Source organism: Anser cygnoides, chromosome 1 (genome assembly GCF_040182565.1).
Source record: "Anser cygnoides isolate HZ-2024a breed goose chromosome 1, Taihu_goose_T2T_genome, whole genome shotgun sequence".
Lineage (NCBI taxonomy): Eukaryota > Metazoa > Chordata > Aves > Anseriformes > Anatidae > Anser > Anser cygnoides.
Genome location: NC_089873.1, coordinates 25,846,025 through 25,866,647, shown reverse-complemented (window position 1 = coordinate 25,866,647; position 20,623 = coordinate 25,846,025).

Sequence of the window (20,623 nt, the reverse complement as noted above, 5' to 3'; positions counted from 1 at the left end):
TGGTAAATGATCCCTGAATATTCCTATACTCAGACATACGGCAGTTATTCTTTTCTCACTAACAAGAGCAAAGGTGCCCAACTCAGCCTTGTTAGCTGTAAGCAGGCCAATCTTCAAAAGACCTCGGTAAAACTACACGTTTTTCCATTCTGATTAAGTCAATCAGATCTTCCTCTGTTTTAATATATAGCTTCCTTTCCTTTCTATATGTGGCAACAAATGATTCTGCTAGCTTTTTTCTGGACAACTCAATGTAAGATTGCCTATTATAAGTAAAGTAAAACAAACAATAGCAAGGAAAATAGTTTATTTGATTATTATGCTGTTTAAACCATTAATTTTACTAAAAAATGACTGACACCTTGATATCAGGGGGCGGGGTGTGGTATAGAGGATAAAAAATGCTTCAGTTTCCACTATCTTTCCACTGTTTTTTACAGTGTTTTGGAAATGAACAGTAAAAAGACAAGCTGGAAGCTGTTGCTGCTGATAGGAATAAAGGACTTCATAACTAGATTCTGTTTAGTAGAAGCACATGGATAAGGCTTTCACACAATATGCTGAATGGGAGTAGTAACTAACAAACATTCCTATGGCAGATGTAACCTTGTAACCTTAAATTGTTACCTGGATCTTGGAGTGGGGAGGAAGGCCTGGAGGAAGGGAGCAGGGACAAGGGAAGCATGGTTAGTCTTATTTCTTCAAAAGATATGTTGAAAAATTAGTAAAATACAGTGTGAGATTTTATATTTTCATCCATAGTGAATTATGGTTTGTACCATAATTGTAAGAATAGGTTCGTGAAACCACACTGTGCTTTGTTGGATAGTGGTCTTTCTGTGATTTCTTTAATCTGTAGCTGGGTGTTAGTCTTTGGCATGACACAGTATGATGAAGGATATGTCACTCTTTGAACATCCCTTTACAGACTATAGGACTGTGTAAGCTAGCCCCCTGTCTGAGCTTGTTCACTAAATGAGTACTAGAGTGTAAACATGAGTTAAAAATAACTTAAATAGAGACAATATTTCAACTGAACACATGACTGCTAACATACATTTAACATTAATTAGTGTTTGTGATTCCTTATGATTCTTAAAAGAATCAGAGTTTTCCAACAGGACAACAGCTTTTTAGGTGCTCAACTTAATTTCTTAACAAGAACTGTATGAAGTAATGATATTCAGTAGTGCCTTTAAATTGCTTATGGCTCCTATGAACTGAAAATTCTACTTTATATTGAGCACTTTTTCAATTTCCTTGATGAGAATTAAGGACTCGTGCAATTCAGTCTCTGTTTTACTACATAACTTTTTGTTTCAGGATGCAAGTTTGAGCACAGTATACCTCAGAATAAAGATTGTATATTCAGATTCAGTGCCTTTAGGATGTAGGCAACGGAATCATATGGTTCAATGTTCTGGAATACCTAGATATGCCCTGTTTTATTGCAATGGCTAATTCACGAATGAACGCTGTTGAATGAATGAATGCTGTTATCAGGGAGAAACTTGATAATAATATCATAGTTTGAATAACTATCTGACACTACAGGTAAAACAAAGTCTCTTCTTTATGCTGGATATTATTTAGATTTCACAAATTATGACAAATAGAAAATCTGGTGAAAAAATTTTAGGAAGGATTTCATCCTGTCAGAAACATATGGTAACTTTATATGAACTGATATCTTTCGTAAACGTGACAGCAGAAACATATGTGGAAATGTTTGCCTGTAGAATGGAGTAAAATATGTTTTGTTGAAAATAAGACCAGCAATTGTCACAGTGTATCTCATGATTAACAGTGTTGATGTGAAAATGATTTGCTGAAAATTGCAGACTGAACACAAGTCCTTTAATGCTCAAGCTGAGAGGAAAGACAAAAGAGATGCAAACTGAACATCTGGGTTTTGTTTTGCTGTGATAACACCTAGATCTGTCTGCAGTCCGCAATACTAACATTACTGCAGAGTGGCAATCTAAAAATCAATAAAACATACAAATTCTCACTGTTCCCTCTCTATTCATTCATTTTAACAAAATAAGCAAATCATTATCTCACACTTAGCATTTTCTGAGAAAAACAGAATTTGAAAATAAGGTGTAAAATTCCCGTGTAGAAATGGCAGTTTTTACAATATTTTGGAAGATAATACAGATGATGATGCTTTATTGATAAAAATGGATGACTACTTTTTATCTTCCATGAGGTATCATAAACTTTGTACATCTATTCATGAGGAAAATTTTCTTCAGAACAAAGAGGTAGATTGCTAATCTAATGGTTGATAATTGTTGCAAGTAGCAGATAGGATACTTTCTAGAAAAGAGAAGTTATTAAAACTTAAAACATTAAACATGCTTGCAGTGCAGTTAAAAAGTTTCATATTAGAAAAGAAATCTGTGATGAAAGTGTATCTATAGATACACATAGTAAAAGATAGAAAAAAAAATGAAAGTTACGGGCAGGTAACTTAGAGAAAACATCCAGATAGGAGAGGAAAAAAAAAAGTAGGAAAGGAGAAAAAAAAAAAGTTATTTATATTCCAGTTATGTCTTTCTTCTGTTATGTTTCATCACTTACTGAAAAGTGTACTTCGAAAGGCTGAAGAGTATATTCAGCCAAATATTCAAATATTTGTTCAAAGGTTCAAGCTTTCCGGCTTTGATTTGTACAATTGGTGTAAAAATGATGTAAGAAGAATCTTCTTTTAGCAATATTTCCAGCAAGTAGACACCCAAACTAGTCCAGAAATATAACAGTTTCAGAATATTTGGAATTGTTTCACCATGTATTGATCAAAAAAAAAAAAAAAGACATTTCAGGTTAAAATCTAAATTAATTTAACTTTTTAAAACTGCATTACATTGTCCATTCAAATTCATTCAGAAGATTTTATTTTATGAAAATTCTTTTGTCAAAAAGTGGATGGTGTCCCTGTGTACGGCATTGGGGTTGGAACTAGATGATCTTTGAGGCCCCTTCCAACCTAAGCCATTCCATGATTCTATGAATATCTTTTGGAGATGGTCATTTAATACCACAAGTAGGACAACTCTCCTCTAAAATAATCTCTTGCTGCTGAGTGCTAATATGGCAACTCTAATGCCATGTGCCTGCAAAATCCTGTATGAAACCAGGAAAAACAAAAAATTTTAAAGTACCATCTTTTACCACTCTTAGTTCCTTATAACTGTATATCAGTTTTCTCTCCATGAAGCATTTTTTACTAGTATTGTATCTGAGAAGACTTCAAATATTTTAAACATTAAAACACTAAGATTTAAAGACTGCATATTGATAGATGACTTTTTAAAAAGACATTTAAAAAGAGGTAATAATGGAATAAGCGTGCTACCTTAACTGAGAAGAGAGAAACAAGAGATACTGAGAGTTGTCTTTCACAAAGCTAAAGCACTTTTGTAAATGCACTATTTGTGCCTGTTTCTATCCTGATCTAAAATGGGTTGCTGCCTTTCATTTCTATCAGAATTTCACTACTCCATGGGCAGAGCATAGGAATGTGATACCTCACTTCTGCTATTGTCTAACAGAGCACCATACATTAGATGAAGCTCTAAAGAACTATAGTGTACTCTTAAAGTGATTAATGTTAATGGCATTATCTTTAATGGTGCAAAGTTTCCACCAAAAAAGTTTATTAAAAGACTAGTAATCTTATGTATAATTTGGTCATTTATAGAAGAAAAAAAAAAAAAAAACTGTTTTCTGCAAGTGCTATACTTGATTTTTTTTTTCCCCCCATAATCTTATAAAGGACAGTAAATATTTAACAGAACAGCAGCTCACTTCTGTAGATTTAGTGAAATCCCAAATCACCTTTCAAATTTCTTGTTCATTTTGAAATGTTGAAAGAATGCTTTGTCATCTTTTTGGCCTGCATCTTTCATCATAATGGCTCAAAAATTCCGGAAAGCAAATTATCCCTGTTACATGTTTGTTGGTTCTGACCATGTTCTTGGGATAAATTTAGACATCAGGAGCAACACTCAAATAAGACATAGTCTCAGTAGTTTGTTTCCAGCATAATCTTTCATTTTTCTTCTCAAGTAGCATGTTCAACTTTGTAATTTTACTGTTCTTTTATGAAACCAAAGATGTCAGACTCCTATGCATTCACTTTTTATTAGTAAGAACTTGAAGAATGTAGAGATTCAGTCTGAAAGAGAAGTGCTTTTACAGTGCACTTTGATGAGGGAGAAGGGTTAGATATGTTATCTCATCTATTGTTTATCAACATGACTGTTTGGGGAAGTAACAAATGAAAATTGGTCAGAATTACTTAGTTGTGTAGGGTATTTAGATTTCAGAATTATTAATAATATACTAAAAAACCTTACAGATAGGGATTCTGACTTCAAAATTAGAATCTAATTTTTCTTATCACTCAGACTTATTTCTTCATTCTTACGTATGAAGTAGTTGTCCACATGTTCTCAAACATGCTGAGAGCTGTGGACTTTGACTGGACTAAGCCTAGATGTGCAAATGGATTTGCATTATTGAAACCTGCCTGAGCTGTGATTTATTTCCCCATATACAGGGCACAGAAAGAGACATGTATACAAGACTGACATTTAGTGAGATGATTGAGATGGACAAAGAGCCATAAACACATAAGGAACAAATACTGAGGAGAAACAATATAATTAACACCCTATGCCAGATGTTATGCATGTAATTGTATTAACCCTTATAAGAGAGCATGTGTAGAAAATTTATGTTGAATCTGATCCATTTTTTACAAATTTTTTTTTTTTTTTGAGCAGGCACTTAAACTGGACTCCACAAATCCACACAAATATTCTACTCATTGGAATTTGGAGGCAGCGTCTTACTAATACAAACAGAATTTCTACACAGTCAAGTCTCTTCAGTAGTAAAAAGGCAAAGTCATTTACACCAGCATAACCAGTTACACTGTGGTCAGAAAATGACATTATTCAGGTTCCTTGTGTGTTGAGGAGTGGACTGGTGACTGTCAAAAATCAAATAATATAGAGATTTGAACTGGAGGTTCTTCCACATGCAGGGATAATAAATTTACCATTGACTGATGAGGATATGCACATCAATCTAAAAATTTTGCTCTTCTTTTCTTATATGCAGGTTGAGACTTTCTGAGCATGTACCTGAGGCAATAAATTCAACACCTACTCAGAAAATTCTGTAATATGTGAAGCAGCTCAATTGGCATTATTATTTTCCAGCAAAATATCTTTCACATGCCCATTGAAACTAGTGGATATTTTGAAGCATAAGGACCTTTCACATCCATAAGGACTCAGAAGGAGCAAGAGAAACAGTTTTTGAATAACACTGGTGCCTAAAGAGGATAACTGGAGCTATCTTTTAATTATATGGTTTTCCAGAGTTCCCTCACTTGCACAGAAGAAAACTATTTTATGTCCTTTTGATTAAAGATCATGTGAGATGTTAATTCTTTTGATAAATAAATGTGTGTGTAAAAGCTCCACTAAGCAAAATAATGGTTATGAGAAACACAAGAACATGCTGAGATGCCTTTTGATCTGAAGACATCTCAGTTGTGTCCCAGTTTTGGAACAGGACAGGGTCTGGGCATGCACTACTTTCATAATCTTCCTCTCTGTGCTTTCTGCTCGCATTTCTCCTTTTCTGTTCAAGCAACAATCAGGAGCACAGCCCCAGAGCAACTGGCAATGTGTCCCAATAACCTTGGGCTTCTTAGTGTGGAAAATAGCAGCCTGGGTGGCCTACATGCTGCATACACCATACATACACGGTCTTGCACAAAGATGCTCTACTTTTGCTAATGCACTCTGATTTTTCCTGTAAGAAGAAATTCTGCAATTGCTTAGTATTAACAGAAAGCTTTCTTCTAGAAGCCATCCCCACTTGACCTCAGTAAGACTGTGGAAAGTGTTCGCTTGTTGGCTAACACCAGAAATTCATTTCTCTAATGAAAGTCTTAGATGTAGACTAATTTCTAGTCTGACTTCCTACAGATGATTTCCTTCAGAAATGGCTACAAAATAAGGTACATTGTCTGCAGTTGAGGGTACTGATTCCTGTTGTCAACTGTATGAAAAACAGTGTCCTTTCAGTGTGGTAAAATGTTCTTTATTCTTTTCACTCATGCTTGCTTCTCTCAAGATTTTTTTTTAATCTTTGCTATTTCAGTCACATTCTTATGGCTTGTTCAGAATTCAATGGCATGCATGCCACGGTACACAACATATTGTATGAAAGTTCCCTACAATACAGTCTGTTCCTTTCAAAGTGTCTGCCATAATTTTTCATTATAGATGATGTCAAGACTAAATTAGACAATATAGTGTTTGATAAGGCATATTTTAAAATACACCAAGAGTATGCAGCTAAAGCCAATGTATATGGATCTTGAGGAAGTCACATTTCTTCCTCATTATAAGAAAGAGTCAATGTTTTGATATATTTTTGGCAACTATTTCTAAAATCCAGACCGTGAATGCTAAAGAGCTTGTCAGTTTGGGAGCTAATCCATATGCCAAGGAAACATTAAACAAATAAGTCATTACTCACTTCAGGGAATGACCAGATATGAATAAAAATTCCACAAGGAAATTTTTGCAAGCCCAACTATGGGTAAGTATAAGGTGAAATTTTAAATCACTTTTGACAAGGTGTAAAACATGGTCATAGTGTAAACACAGTATAAAGTGCATGATGAACTTACTGTGGACCAGTTCACTTGCAGCAGAATTTTACACAGGCAGTACTGTAGAAAGAAATAATCATTGAGAGTAAACATGAAACTCAAGTGCAGAGGCATGCAGAAATAAATTAAAAAGAATAACATTTGGGAAAAGTGAACAAGCAATTATTTCATTTTCTAATCACAGGCCTTGGCAGTGGGCTCTACAGTTTTATATTTCCACTTAAAGCCATAGGTCTGTCTTCCCTACTGGAAGATAGGTAAGAGAACACCAACACACTGTTTAATACAAAATTTTTCTCCTCTACATGAATGATATATTTATTTCAATCCTTAATAGAATGCTAGCTCTCGTTCTTTTTGATCAGACTGAAATTTTCACTTTTTTTTTTTTTTTTTTTGTCTTTTAACATGTCTGAAGCCCAAATCATCAAAAGGAAGAGGAAAAAAAAAAAAAGAAAGAAAGAAAAGAACCACCTCCTCCTGTAGTTGCTTTCATTTTTCTCATGAATAGTTAAATCAATACATTGAGAAGTAAAACAGTAATGGATGCAGAATTAGCCCCTGCAGTCTCAGCAGAGCTTAATGGGTGGTCTGATGCTAACAGCATCAGTTTCTACCATCTGTTCACAAGGGGTCCACTGGCTGTTCCATGAGCCCCTTTGTTAGTCATGCTAAAAGGAATTTGTATGGCTAAAACTGAATTGTGTGAATATCCACACCCAGGAACTCTATCAGTGCAGTAAATAACTGAAGATTGGAGGAGTTGTGGACTCGGATGAGGGTGGAAAGGCCTTGCAGAGAGATCTGGACAGATTGGAGAGCTGGGTGATCACCAACCACACGAAGTTTAACAAAAGCAAGTGCTGGATCCTGCACCTGGGACGGGGCAACCCTGGCTATACATACAGACTGGGCGACGAGACGCTGGAGAGCAGCCCCGCAGAGAGGGATCTGGGGGTTGTGGTTGACAGCAAGTTGAATATGAGCCAGCAGTGTGCCCTGGCAGCCAGGAGGGCCAACCGTATCCTGGGGTGCATCAAGCACGGCATTGCTAGTCGGTCGAGGGAAGTGATTGTCCCGCTCTACTCTGCGCTGGTGCGGCCTCACCTCGAGTACTGTGTGCAGTTCTGGGCACCACAGTACAAAAAGGACGTTAAAGTGTTGGAGAGTGTCCAGAAGAGGACAATGAAGATGGTGAAGGGCCTTGAGGGGAAGACATATGAGGAGCGGCTGAGGTCACTGGGCCTGTTCAGCCTGGAGAAGAGGAGGCTGAGGGGGGACCTCATCGCAGTCTACAACTTCCTCGCGACGGGTAGTGGAGAGGTAGGTGACCTATTCTCTGTTATCACCAGTGATAGGACTCGCGGGAATGGTGTTAAGCTGAGGCAGGGGAAGTTTAGGCTAGAGATCACAAAGAGGTTCATCACCGAGAGGGTGGTTGCACACTGGAACAGGCTCCCCAGGGAAGTAGTCACTGCACCAAGCCTGTCTGAATTTAAGAAGCGATTGGACTGTGCACTTAGTCACGTGGTCTAAACTTTTGGGTAGACTTGTGTGGTGCCAGGAGTTGGACTTGATGATCCTTATGGGTCCCTTCCAACTTAGGATATTCTATGATTCTATGATTCTAAGATAACACAAAAACAAAAATTAGAGCAATAGAATTATTTAAATACTTTGAAGATTAGTTCCATTTTCTCAGTTCTTTTGATTTAAAGAGCTACCTGCCTAGAACTGCAATAGAAAAACTGTACTCACTACAGATAAATTGTCCAATAAACTTAGACATATTTGTATAACACCAATCCTGTTTTCACAGAAGCGTTGCATTATTTCAGAAGTAGTCCAAGCAACATATATATACTTTGAAAAAGCATATTACTACTTACAGGCAGTTTTGACATGTGTATTGCATGTCTTATTCTGTCTAATTTCTAGTACATATATATATTAATATTCCTGATGCCTAATAAAACAAGGAAGATTATAATACCAGTTAAAATTGAAAAAAAAAAGTGATCTACACATCTATATTAATATAAGAGTATACTTGTATAAAAATAGTTATATAGGAAAAAAGTGTGTAGGACTGAAAACACAGGAGTTTAAATACCGAAAAAGCATAATATGATTAAAGAATAAAGTTAATTTAAATTCAAAGAAATATTTGTACTATGTTGCAATATTTGGCCAGCAACAATTTTGCAGAAATATAAAACAAGAGTTTTTCAGGATATGATTACAAAGATGAAACAAATATAAGAATTAAAGCTAATCAAAACCTAAACATAAAAATCAAGGATACTTAGACAGACTGTTAATTATGTAACTGTTTAAACATGAACTCCCTGAAGAACAGTCAGTGTTAAAGATATCCCTGAGAATTGTATCTACAGGAGGGAAAGGTTTTTATTCTATCAGTGTTTATTTGGATGTTTTAATTAGCCATTTAAGCATACTTCTCTTTGAAAGCAGCTACAAATTATATTGTTATCAACAAAAACATGCATTTTCAACAATGACCTTCATTGCTTCCATTTTCTCTTTTCTAATTAGAGTCTGGGGAAGAGTCTACTCCAGACTGGTTTTCACATCTGTACTGAAGTGAAGGTAAATTGTTTTCAGTTCTCTGTACAAGAGCTGAACAAGCTCTAGGCTACTGTCTTGCTTACCCCGCCCCTTTTATTTATGCCATATTTAATTCCACCTTATCTGGTCTTCCAGCAACTAAGAATTATATTAGGGAAGTATGCAAGGAAAAGTGAGTTAGAAGTCAGATAAAAAGGTGTGTTCGTCTATGGTTTATTATCATGGGTGAAGCTCTCACTGCACTGAGCTTAAAAGACATTTCAGTGGTGATCCTATATGTGAAATATATTTGGACTCAAATTATCAATCACTTACTCTACAAGCATCTGAGGATGTGCAAGTATGCCTCCTGAGTGCACTCAGTATGGAGATGAAATGCAACTCTCATAGGAATAATGATATAGAAGACTGTACCCTTCAAACATAAAATAATCTTTTGGAAAGAGGGGTCATTCAATGAGGGTTAGAATAAGAGTTTTTTCTTTCCTCCTATTGCATAAAGGGTCCGTGGTGCCACAGATCTGTCTGGAAATGAGACACTTTCTTAGTTTACAGTGTCATGTACTTAGAAGATGTATTAGGATAAAGTAGCAAAGTTTAGGTAACAGGGGGTAAAGATGCAATCGGTAGGTGTGGTCCTTGTGAGAATAGGCCAATAGTTGCCCCCATGCTGGACAGAGCCAGTTTCATCCATCTAAAAATGTCCCCACCAGAAGACACAGCTGAGACCGTCAGCCAAGCTGGTCATGCTTCTGGGAAAACATGTTTAAGAAAGGGTAAAAAAATGTTGTGCAAACCCACCACAGAAGTTTATGACTTTCTTATGTCAGGTGAGTCTCTTCTCCCTCTTCCCAGATCTACTGTGCTATCATTATTTGGCATATGATGAGGGGTGCTATTGATTTCCCTAATGTGCTAGTCCAGTCTCTGTCAATGTCCTTTGAAGCTGATGTCTCTTTTGTGCTATAATCCTAAACCACAGACACTCCATGCTTTTACATGAGGAAGGCATTCATAAAGTGTTAAAAAATCTCAAACTTATTTCTCATCAGTGAACAAGATTTTATTATTATTTTTTTTTTGAAATTGAGTTCCATGGTTTTTATTTACATCCAGTTTATGCCGATTTATCTGAGAATAATCACCCAAGACTTTGCACGTTCATTTTCAGAGGAGTAGCAAGAAATTGTTTATGTAAATTTTCTGATCTAGAGTTGCAGATTTTGCAGCCAGCAGAGTTCACATTTAAAAATGTGGCCATATTAGTGCAAATTATACAGTCTTAGCATCTACTGAAATTTCATGGAGAAATGCTATATACAATAACTAAGATTCTAGAAAATCACACAAGTTGTGATGGCATTTATAATATATGGGAAAGCAATGTTGAAAATATAAAGGTTTACAAACGGATTAAAGAAAAAACCTGACACATCTTGTAATTGTGTGTACTTGGAATGTGTGGAAATCAGAATTTATGTGGAAAGGGCAAAAAAGATAAAAAGGCAGTTTCCCATGGTATGCAGTGCAAGTAAGCTAATGCCTGGCAGAAATAATATGGTCAGCTGTTTTAGTACAGTACACCGAGCCTGTGAAAGCAGTACCTGTATATTCGAATATCTGTGGTGAAAAAAACAGCCAAAACTTCATAATCTAAAGGTACTCCAAATAAGGTCTTTTTTGTTTGTTTGTTTGTTTGTTTTTGTTTGTTTGTTTGTTTGTTTTCCCTCGTACCACAATTTGCAATAGGATTAGTTCTAAGATAAGGTAGGATATGATTAGATATATATAAACATTTGCATAACATTTCAAAATGTACAGAGCATACTTAAAGCACAAGTTTCAAGGCTGAAAAGACTGCTACATATATGAAAATAAAATGCAAAGAAAGATGATGTGAACACACCAATGAAGAAAAAAGAACTGCAGATGGTAACAAAAGCATGAATATTAATCACAAGCACAATGTCAGAGAGCAGATTGTAGAAACTATTAGGCTAGTGCTCTCTGCTGTTGCACTCTGTTTCACTATAACACTAGGTGAGAAAATCAGAGAGGTGTCAAGAATTTCTGTTTAAGCACTACTTACAGAGTTCCCTCCAGAAAGCAATGAGTGTGCTCATGGTCTATGCAATTATCTTGGGTCCAATCTAGTGTTTAGTGTCCCACTTTGCCTTGGAGTCTTGATACTTTAGTGTAAAATTAGACTATGCATAGCATATTCAGATACTGCTGTAAATAGTTTTCCATATCCATATTGTTAGCTATTTATCTAGAGTTTCTGCATTTATATTGTGTTATCAATGTTCCCATTACATATGATGAATTTTAGGAAATAAAATGAAGAATGATAATCCTCAGTTTTATAATCATGAAAATAAAAACATATTTTAATCATTAAACCATATATATATTACCTAATGATCTGATGGAAAGACAGTGTGGTTGTATTTCATTTAGGAAATCTGGTCATGCTGTTGGACTTCTGCAAGGCCTTTGAAATGGTCTAACATGACAACTTGATCTCCAAATTGGAGAGATATGGATTTGATGGGTGGACCATTCAGTGGATAAGGAATTGGTATGAAGGTCGCACCCAGAGAGTGGTGGTCAGTGGATCTTTGTCAAAGTGGAGGCCCGTGACGAGTGGTGTACCTCAGAGGTCGGTCCTGAGACCGGTACTGTTTAATATCTTCATCAACGACATAGACAGTGGGATCAAGTGCACCCTCGGCAAACTTGTAGATGACAGCAAGCTGAATGGTGAGGTTTGTACAATAGAAGGAAGGGATGCCATCCAAAATTGGATTGACTTGGAGAAGCTTAAGAAGAGGGTTCACGTGAACCTAATGAAGATCAACAAGTCCAAGTGCAAGGTGCTGCACCTGGGCTGGGTCAATCCTGGATGTGGGTACGGACTGGGAGAAGAACTCATTGGGAGCAGCCCTGCAGAGAAGGACTTGGGGGTTCTGATGGACGAAAAGCTCAACATAAGTTGGCAGTGTGAGCTTGCAGCCCAGAAGGCCAACTGCATCCTGGGCTGCATTAAAAGAGGAGTGTCCAGCAGGTCAAGGGAGGGGATTATCCCTCTCTTCTCAGCCCTTGTGAGGGAGGACATTTGGAGTACTGCATCCAGGTCTGGAACCCCCAGCACAAGAAGGATGTTGATCTGTTAGAACTGGTCCAGAGGAGGGCCACAAAGCTGATCAAGGGGCTGGAGCAGCTCTTCTATGAAGAAAGGCTGAGAGAGCTGGGGATGTTCAGTCTACAGAAGAGAAGGCTCCATGGTGACCTCATTGCAGCCTTTCGATACTTAAAGGGAGCTTATAAAAAGGATGGAGCAGGACTCTTTACTCATGTAGATAATGATAGGACAAGGGAGAATGGTTTTAAACTAAAAGAGAGGAGAGTTAGATTAGATGTTAGGAAGAAATTCTTCACTCAGAGGTTGGTGAGGCACAGGAACATGTTGCTCAGGGAGGCTGTGGGTGCCCCATTCCTGGAGGTGTTGAAGGCCAGGCTGGATGAGGCCCTGGAAAACTGGGTCTAGTGGGTGGCATTTCTGCCTATGGCAGGTGCGTTGGAACTAGATAATCTTTAGGGTCTCTTCCAACCCAAGCCATTCTATGATTCTATGACTTACATTTTGGTGAAGTTAGATGAGATTGAGAATTATTATTTCCTTATTAATGAATAAGGAGGCTTCAGACATGGATGCCTCACCACTGAAAACTCCATCTTTTTTTGTTTGATTTATAATTTTTTCTCTGGTAAAAGGAGTAAAATGTTTGGGTACATGAAATAATTCTAAACCACCTTTTCATTTCTTTATCATTGGCATACATACATAAACACACACTCACACATGAACACACACTCACACATGCATTTAGATTAACATAATCTTCATTTTGTGTAAGTAATATTCTGTTCCAATGCTAACCCATTGGACTTCAAATTTATTGTGATATAAACATAGAAGAAGGCTAAGAAGATGAATATGAGAGAATAAAAGAATACCCATTTGTATTCCTGTATTCTCACCTGGGAAAAAAAATGGTTAATTAACGTCATCAGTTAGGCAGCTTTCTCCATACTAATTTACCAATATCAGTACTAAATATGTAGCAAAATTAACAACTGTATGGATTAATTTCTCATTTTGTCAGGCTGCTCAGAAAACAAGGAAAGGTTTTGTGAAATAAAAGTTCTTTAAAGCTAATGAAATAATGTCTTTATGTTTTGTTTTGTTTTGTTTCCATTTTACCTTAAACATTGCTTAAAGGGTGTAATATTTTAATTTCCTTATTTTTATACCTTTATTTTTCAGTTTTCAATTGCACTCATTTTATAATCTGGGCAGACTTTCAGAATTCTGGTTATAATAATTTTACTGCATTAACTGTGATTTATAGCCAAGATACAGTTCACCTTCCAATTGTAGAGCTCATTAGCTCATGTAAAACACAGCTCCTTTTGTAGTTCATCACATATCATCACATCATTAAAAACAAGAGAGACCAAATTATTGGATAAAATCCATTCATATAAAACCTCCCAAATTAAATTATTGATTAAATCTGAACAAGATAATACATTTGTGAGCACTGGAAAGCATGCTGAAAAATTTGCAACTATTCGTGGCTTTAGTTCAGTGCATATGTCAGAGCACAGACTCCAAATAATCAGATTTTTTTTGCTTCTTGTTAAGGATATACCTACGCTGGACCTTGATGTATTGTACATTCTTAATATACCTAGTTAGATAGCTGAATTATGTACTGTTAGGATATTACATTCTTTGTAGACTGTCATACTCTTTATATTTTACATGTCATATAACTGTACATTTTCTAAACATGCTAGAATTTTGTCACATAAAGAGAACCTAAACTCTCACAGAACATCAGAAGTTGTTCTTGGTTCTGAAGTCTTCCTGAATATCATGAGCTCATCAAAATTATCTACAGCTCTTTACATTTTCATATTGTGTGAAGTAGAATCAGGTTCAAAATCTTGTATTAAATCTGCAAGATATGCAACGAGTACAAGGTTAAGACAGGTCTATTTACAGGTCTCTTGTTGACAGAATTATTCCTATATATAAATAAACCGTATGAAAGAAAACTAAAGTCTGACCGAAGGTTCTTGAAGACCAGTGTGAGAACACAGAATGGACTGCACTAAAGACAAAAATCCTTGACAAAATTCACCTGCTTTAAACATAAAGCACTATTTTATAAAATTTTCTTTTTGTCTTTTACTTGAAATCCGTAACAACAAACATATATAAAAGAATCATATTATTATCCCAAATTAGCCATTTCTCCACTTAAAAAATTATATATTCCAGATATTTTGTTAGACGTTGCAATTCTACAGGAGAATGTTCAACTGAGTGCTTTAAAGTCTGTATATCAGAGAATGAGAACAAAACTTAACCACCTAGGAAAATAAGGTTAAATCCCATTGACTGTCACTAACAGACAAAAATGTTGTCAATAGCTCTCATGTTGCTCAGGTATCAGACCATCAACACATGTCAATTGGACTTACAGGTTACCCAAAAGTCTGTCCTTGACAATTTTACTCACAGCAGAGCCCTTAGTATTATTTGTTCATTTATTACCCTTTTGCCCTCCCCTATGGACCATTTATGATGACTGCAAATAAAAGAAGAACTAGCACAGATGCACAGTGGAAGCAGCTTTTGAATATTTGATGCAGATAACCTTCTAGGGTATTGAAGTGGGTACTAGCCATTTAAAACTATTCTAAGATCCAGAGAAAGGAATAATGGTCAAGATGTTTATATACTTTCCCTTTATTAATATTTTCAGCTGAGCTATAAAGGATATGTTTTTTGGATGAACTCAAAGACCTTTGTATGGTTGTACATTTGTGAAATACTTTTCTGAATGGACAGTGAGACATTACAGCCTGTAAACTGTTAGAAACAGATATTATTTTTGGACTGGAGTTCAGAATCACTGCTGTTGAAGAACAGCAGGAATAAATCTTTCTCTTTTTAACACTGCAGTTTTGTAAATAAAAATAATAATTAAAAAACCCTCATATATACAAAATCCATAGGATTAAATTTCCAATATATAGCAAGTGTAGTACGGTTGCAAAGAGTCACCCATAGAATGGATGTAAACAGAGAAATAAAGGAATCTTACAAAACTATACTAGAATTGGGTTCACCACTTCAAATAGTTCGTAAGTATTCTCCACTTCTAGAGGTAAAAAAGCAACAGAAAACAAGGCTCATTTAATCTTTTGCTTACATTTTGCTTTTCAGAAGAACTAACAATACTGAGATTTGGAAACATGGCTAACATCATTTTGCTTTTTAATACAGTAAAAAGATAGTTGACAGCCAAAGGATCATGAATTCTGGCTAACTAATGTATGCCATTTTGGAAAAGACAAAAACTATGGTAGGTTATTCCTATTAAAGAATACATAGAAAGGAAAATTGCTAATCAACAGCATTTTTAAAGAAAGTTTACAGAGTTCAGAAGCATTTATTCCCTTCTTGAAATATATATATATGTATACATTTAGGAAATTTCTGTTTAAGAGTTTTTTGTTTGCTCATTTGTTTATCTTAAGAAATCTGTTGTTGGTACCTTGTCTTTTGAGTTCAAATTGCACTCGAGACAAGATTAGTCAATTCTTCTGTCAGAAAGATTTATGCCAGTATAGAAAATCCCACAATAGATATACACACTTAAAGTTCTTTCCGATAGGAAACAAGTAAATTAATTCTATTTCTGTAATGTTAAAATAATAGAAACTTTTCTTAAGTTGGTCTTATTGTATATCATAATCAGTTTCTGATACTGAAAATGCAAAATGACATTTATTGTGTTTAAATGATCATGTCATAAACTGTTACAAACAGACTAATGCATCAAAACAAAAGAAGCACTCTAACAAATATTAATAACAGTCATTAAGGTTCTTACAAAAGTGACTTTTGGAAAATACAAAGCAGTTCTTAAATATTTGGAATAGTTGGTATAAAAAAGTAAAAATACGCATTGTTATAATCAGTGATATAACTAATTTGAATTCTACAGCTAATACTTCTAGCTTGTTTTATATTTAACATTATTAAGTATATAAATAGTTATTATAAGTAAGAACTTGCTTTTCCACTGTAAATTATCTGTGTTATGAACAATAAACTTGTGCTTCTCATTTTTATACTGGAACAGTAATCTTTGTACTTTTTTTCAAAAATTAGAGTAGGTCTATATCATCAGAAAATAAAGACAGTTTTTTTTTTCATGCTAACTTTTCATTTAATTTTTCAAATCTGTGGACATTTAGATGCTTGTTTCCCATCAGAATTATTTATTTATAATTAATTTTAATACACATTTAAAAAATTCTGGATTTATTTTACATTTCTGTCTCAGTCTCAATGTGTTTTTGAAGACGATCCATGCTTTGATCTCAGAATTCATAGGAAAGCTAAGGATTTTTTGACTATTGTCCATATAATAATATTGCATATGTTGATAAACCTCCAGGTGCACTGACAGTGATGGGACAGAAACTGTAACACATTCATAATAAAGTCAGGTAGGAAGAAAACAAAGCTGAGGTGATTATTTCTGATAACTCAAACGACTTTTGGCATTTACAAGAGTATTTAAGATGGAGAGAAAAAAAAAATGATTTAGGCTGCATACTGTTCAGGGCTGGCAGTCCCAGCCTCCTTACTAAATTTGTAAATACCTGTACCTGACAGCCACCTTCCATCCAGCAAGGTACTTGAAGGACTCCTTTTATGAAAGAAATTGGTCTGTCCTGAATGATTCAGTTAATATAATTGTATAGATCTATGGCATAGATACAACCCGAGCTATGTCTTAAGGAACCCTGCATTTCTACAGTTCCTTTTACAATTTCATCTGTGTTAGATTAACGGTGACTTATATGTATACTTATTTTCCTCCATCAACTAAAAAGGGAGATCTGATGACTGAGATGTAGAACTCTATGTTTGGTTATGTGAATCATTTTCCTTCATCTCTCTTGTTCCTCCCCTCAGTATTTTCACGTGAATATCTTTGGTGTTCATGTTCTCAGCTTCATAGATATTATGGATATCCCTCTCAGATGCCCATATCCCACACATCTGATAGCAGCTTAGATGTTTACTCAGGCTGTGGATTCAACAAGACAGCTAGATATTGCACTCCTCCTTTATATATCCCTCATAATACAAAAGAGAAGGGTCCTAATTTTCAAGATTATTTGTATTTAAAACATAGAGATACATCTATGTTTACATTTTTACTAATACCTACAGTTAAAATCATCTTAAATGTAGTACTATTTGAATAATTAGGTGTTTAATTACTGTTGAAAAATTAACATAAGATTCCCAGTCCCCTAGATGAGAAAAATTATACCCATCAGCAAAACATTGGCTGAAGAGATTTTGCATCGTTTGATGAACTAGATTCTATAAAGTTGTTAGTTTTAGATTCGTTAGGGATACTTAACCTTAGTTCCTATGCCAATAATAATAATAATAATAATTATGATGACGATGATGATAACAATAACAACAATAATAATAATGATAATAATAATAATAATAAAAGTTTTTATTCTAAATTAAGGAATAACAGAAAATGATATCACAAAATACTATTAAAAGAAATTGTTCAAAAGCAGGTAATGGCTGATTTACACCACAGGTTTTATTCTTCATTAATTTATGTGGTAAGACAGAAATAATTAATCTTAATATATGGGTAAACCATAAAAGTTACAATGATTTAGTACATCTTCTGCAGAGAAAGAAGCAAGGGCCTATTTTCTCACAATAAAAGATGTTACCAAATATCCAAAAAGCTAAATTACATGTGATCATGAATGTTTTTAATAAAAACATAGCCATAGTTCATCAAAGCTATTTCAACCCATAACATCAAAATTACATTTTCTAATGTCTGAAAATAATCTGTCTTTAATGAACTCCAATATATAATTCTGGCATGGGTTGAATTGGTAAGTATAATCACTTCAGAGTGATATATATGGCTCGTATGGCCAGAAGTGGCCATAAGTAGGCCACTTCTACAAAATTAACAATAACAGTGCAAATGTATTCACATTCAATAACACATGCTTGAGGACTACTCTCCTAAAACCATAAAAATGAACAAATTTAGTAAAACACCAGCTTGAAATCAGTAGGCTTGAAGCTGGACCTCTGTAACTTAAACTTAATCTACACAGGACAGCATACTTCAAACTGTTTTGCAGGAATTTCTTATGCTCATGGCAGAAGGTTTCATTGCTTGTAGAGTTGCAATAGAGCTGGAGGGAGAAAAAATGAGGGTATTTTTTATTTCTGAATATTTCATAGAATCATAGAATCATAGAATGGCTTGGGTTGGAAGAGACCCTAAAGATTATCTAGTTCCAACGCACCTGCCATAGGCAGAAATGCCGCCCACTAGACCCAGTTTTCCAGGGCCTCATCCAGCCTGGCCTTCAACACCTCCAGGAATGGGGCACCCACAGCCTCCCTGAGCAACATGTTCCTGTGCCTCACCAACCTCTGAGTGAAGAATTTCTTCCTAACATGTAATCTAACTCTCCTCTCTTTTAGTTTAAAACCATTCTCCCTTGTCCTATCATTATCTACATGAGTAAAGAGTCCTGCTCCATCCTTTTTATAAGCTCCCTTTAAGTATCGAAAGGCTGCAATGAGGTCACCATGGAGCCTTCTCTTCTGTAGACTGAACATCCCTAGCTCTCTCAGCCTTTCTTCATAGAAGAGCTGCTCCAGCCCCTTGATCAGCTTTGTGGCCCTCCTCTGGACCAGTTCTAACAGATCAACATCCTTCTTGTGCTGGGGGTTCCAGACCTGGATGCAGTACTCCAAATGTCCTCCCTCACAAGGGCTGAGAAGAGAGGGATAATCCCCTCCCTTGACCTGCTGGACACTCCTCTTTTAATGCAGCCCAGGATGCAGTTGGCCTTCTGGGCTGCAAGCTCACACTGCCAACTTATGTTGAGCTTTTCGTCCATCAGAACCCCCAAGTCCTTCTCTGCAGGGCTGCTCCCAATGAGTTCTTCTCCCAGTCCGTACCCACATCCAGGATTGACCCAGCCCAGGTGCAGCACCTTGCACTTGGACTTGTTGATCTTCATTAGGTTCACGTGAACCCTCTTCTTAAGCTTCTCCAAGTCAATCCAATTTTGGATGGCATCCCTTCCTTCTATTGTACAAACCTCACCATTCAGCTTGCTGTCATCTACAAGTTTGCCGAGGGTGCACTTGATCCCACTGTCTATGTCGTTGATGAAGATATTAAACAGTACCGGTCTCAGGACCGACCTCTGAGGTACACCACTCGTCACGGGCCTCCACTTTGACAAAGATCCACTGACCACCACTCTCTGGGTGCGACCTTCATACCAATTCCTTATCCACTGAATGGTCCACCCATCAAATCCATATCTCTCCAATTTGGAGATCAAGTTGTCATGTTAGACCATTTCAAAGGTCTTGCAGAAACCCAGGTACATGATATTGATCGGTCTTCCCTTGTCAACTGATGCAGTCACTCCATCATAGAAAGCCACTAGATTGGTCAGGCACGATCTACCCTTGGAGAAGCCATGCTGGCTGTCTCAGATCACCTCTTTGCCTTGCATGTGCCTTGACATTGCTTCCAGAAGGATCTTTTCCATAATCTTGCCAGGCACAGAGTTGAGGCTCTGTTGTTCCCCAAGTCCTCCTTCCTACCCTTTTTAAAAAGGGCAGAGATGTTTCCCTTAAACAGGAGGGGGAGCTTTCCTTATGTTCTTCGTCATGTCTGGCTACAGGACTTCAAATAGCTCCAGCAAAGAAGATTAAGGTCTCCCTTACATTATGTAATCTCTTACAGTGATCCTTATTGTCAGATATTTTTTTTCTGGACTTTTAATCTAGATCTTCCTTGCTGTGTTTATGATCATTCTCTCATCTGTGGACATGGAGAATATTTAGTCCATTCCTCTTAAGCAGCAGTCATTTAACTTATCTAAACATTATTATCCTGTCTCACTGTTTTCTCTTAAGAGTATGCAATACTAATACATTCAGCTAGTCTTAATAAATCACGTTTTTAAGACCTGTACCATACTTGTTGTTGTATACTCTGCACTTGAATTAGTCCAATCTTTCTTGAAGTGAGCCCATGTCTTTCTTGAACTGTGCCCATGATAAACCATATAAGAATGTACTGATTTTTATACATGTTAGAAGCTTTTTGTTGTTGTTTATATGACATTATAATATTACTCACAAGA